The 3,015-nt window shown below is 50.9% G+C and overlaps 1 protein-coding gene across 1 annotated transcript in view; it reads right to left on the bottom strand.

The window, feature by feature from the left end:
- Window positions 1-283, bottom strand: part of Ropn1 (rhophilin associated tail protein 1) — a 31,972-nt gene extending 31,689 nt beyond the window's left edge. Inside the window, exon 1 of the mRNA XM_005344879.2 lies at window positions 107-283. The gene's annotated coding sequence lies outside the window, so the exon portion shown is untranslated. The remainder of the gene's footprint in view (window positions 1-106) is intronic.
- Between the last annotated feature and the right edge of the window lie 2,732 nt (window positions 284-3,015).

Genomic DNA, 3,015 nt, shown 5'->3' with positions numbered 1-3,015 from the left:
GAAGAGATGGGAATTCAGGTGGGTCCCCTGAAGCGGTGGCCATGGCCCCTCCCCCTTCCCACTCCCCCCCTCCTTCCACTCCCCCCCCTCCTTCCACTCCCCCTACCTCAGGTTGGCTCCCAAAGGGGCTATCCCGCTTCAGGTGACTCCTAGCGCCTGCTATCAGGCGAAAGATGTGGGGAGCGCCTGGGACCTTGGGCGGTGGAAGAGCGGCAAGAGCTACTCCGAAAGGGCGGGACCACGAGGGACGCAAGCACCACTCAGGGCTTTATTAGCCGAGTGCCTTGCTGGGCAACCCTACTGCCTGCTCACCAGCGAGCAGGGACATTATGTGACGTCATAGACTCTCCAGCGCCGAGTTTGCGATTGCGTTTGCGGGAGGGAGGATGGTAAGGCCTGTGGAGGGGTGGTGGTGGTGGAGAGCCCATAGGATGGAGGAGGAAATTAGGAACCCTGGGCAGACGTGAAGCGGTGGGCCCTAGGCTTGAGTGCTCTGAGAAAGTGGCAGGTGAGGGAGACCCTTGGGGATCGCAGCCATCACCGCAGCACGTTTGTTCATGCCAGGGCATACTGTGAATGTAATTCAGGTATTAACTCAGTCCGTCCGTTCGGCCACTTTTACCTCCACATTCTCAGATGAGACGACTGGGGTGTTCAGCAACTAGACCAAGAGGAGGATTAGCTAGAGACAGGCCTAAGCTAGCTCCAGAATCCTCCCTCCTAACCTCTGTTATGCTAAGAAAGGGGGTAGAGCTAATGTGTATAAGAACAGAGGCTGAAACGTTTGGAGGCACAGAGCAAAAAGGAATGTGTATTCTTCCTGCAGATTGTGGTCATATGTGATGGGTGCTTTTACACACACAAGGCAATGACGTCTCCGGGTACCGTCACTATAGGGGACAGTAACTTGTTTATGTTAGCTCCCTGACAGTAACCCCTAACCCCAAACCCTACTCTGGGTCTTTTGATTTGAAGGTGATTATTATTATTATTTTAGAGGCAAGCAAAAAGACCCACCATGGTTTGCTACCCCCTTTGTCCCTTAACATCTATTTCCATGGGTCTGGTCGCAACCATGCAGTCTTCCAGCCCGTTTTGCGCAGTCGTGTGTATCAGCCAGAATCAATGAGTTCCTTCACCCAGGGCCTTCAAAGGTTTCTGTAGTTGTGAGATGAAAGCCGTTGTCTCCTTAAAGCAATTTCAAGCCTCAGTGAGTACGTGGGGTTTTGGTTTATGTATGCAGAGGGCTTCTCAGAGCCCGCCGCCATCCGTTCGTTATTTGTCAAAATCCTGCAGGTGTTTGCACACCTGGATGATCTGGGGAGCCACTTGCCCACAGGCAAGATCTAGGGATGAAAGAAATTTATCACTGGCTATCTACTGCCTTCCCGAGGCCTTGGTGGAGGGACATTCAGTTGCTGGCATAGGCTCAGACTGGCAGCACGGGAGGGGATTGCGTGGGAGGAGATTGGCGGGTGTGTATTCCAGGAGAAAAAAAAGGAAAGAGGTTGGGAAGCCTATTTGATGTCTCCTGGGCTCTGGCCACTGGGGTCTGTTGTGTGTGTGCATGTGTGAAGATGCGCTGGCCTTTTCCTTTAGCATGAATGATTAGACAGGAGTGAGTAAGGATGTTCATGCAGAAGGGGCTTCTCAGACAGAGCGATAGCCACCTGGTGATGGAATATGCTAAAAACTGAATTTTAGTGTGCCAGATGAAATAGAAGAGAGGAATCTCACAGCGCTGTCTGGAGCAGACAGATGTCTGTCTGTAGGAGGTAAGGTTGAGAGGCAGCTTGGTCAATCAATACATGAAGCAGAATCTGGCACAGAGAACATTACAAGCACCAGCGATGGTAACACTCAGAGATGTTGTTTTTCTCTGAAAGGTGGGTGTGGAATGGGAAATGGGATTGGTGGTCTAGCCTTGGAGTGGGTAGTGGATTTGTGGGTATTCCTGATATTTCAGAATTCACACGGACTTTTGGATGTATCGCGCATCAAAACTTTTAAAGTAAGCCAGTCCAATAGGTTACACCCTGCCTCTCTGCTATCCTGTGGCCCTGCGAGCTGACCGGAACTTTCTCACCACGGTTTTATCTTTCCTTCTGCTAGATCATCCTCATCAGTCTGCAAACACGGTCTAATTTCTCCCGCTCTGTTCCCCACCATCCCCAGTCTGTTTCTCTGCCCCTCTGTATTGTGAAATTGTTCTAGGCTGCTCTCCCTTCGTCTCTTTTGCGTTTACTTGGAATTAGGGTTTCATTTCCATCACTGCACCAAAACTGCACCTGCCGGGCCTCCTGTTACATAGGGATCGGCTCTGAGCCTTGGCTCCCTGTCATTGACTCTGTGGCTCACTCTCTCTTCCTTGAGATTTTTCTCTTGGGCTTCCAGGACACACCCTGCTTAAAATTTCCTCCCCTGATGGCAGCTTCTTCTTCACCTCATCCTGGTACCTTAATCTGAGCCTGATTTTTGGATTTCTTTACCTGCACTCACTACCCCTAGTTTTATGTTTTAGATGCCAAATTTAGGTCTCCATTCCGAGTCCTTCCTCAAACTTCTTCTCAGAGCACTCAGCTGCCTTCCTGAGCCGCCCCATGCCTGCTCCTCTTCCCTGACTTAACAGGTCTGAACCCACATTCCTATGCAAGCCAGCTCCTTCAGTCTTTTCCACACCAGCAATGGCAAGTGTTGCCCCTTTAGTGGTTCAGGTTTGAGGCTGTGATTTTGCTCCTGAATGCTATTCTTTCACAGCTTATATTCAATCTGAGCAAATTCTCTCGGATCTGTTTTGCACAAGTCACCCAGCCCCTGAAAATGCCACCTCCAGTGCCCTCGTAGGAGCGAGCCTCCCTCATCTGTGCTACTGCAATGGCTTCGTAGTCCACCTACTGCCCTGTTTCTCTTGCTCTTCTGTGGCTCCTGGTACCATCCTTTGGGCACTGAAGACTCTAGTGTCACCGCCTCCTCAGATCCTCCAGTGTCTCCTACTTTACCAGGGCAGAGGTCAAA

The sequence above is a fragment of the Microtus ochrogaster genome, chromosome 2 (genome assembly GCF_000317375.1).
Source record: "Microtus ochrogaster isolate Prairie Vole_2 chromosome 2, MicOch1.0, whole genome shotgun sequence".
NCBI lineage: Eukaryota > Metazoa > Chordata > Mammalia > Rodentia > Cricetidae > Microtus > Microtus ochrogaster.
The sequence above is the reverse complement of the archived record's forward strand: the minus strand, read 5'-3'. Positions and strand labels throughout refer to the sequence as shown.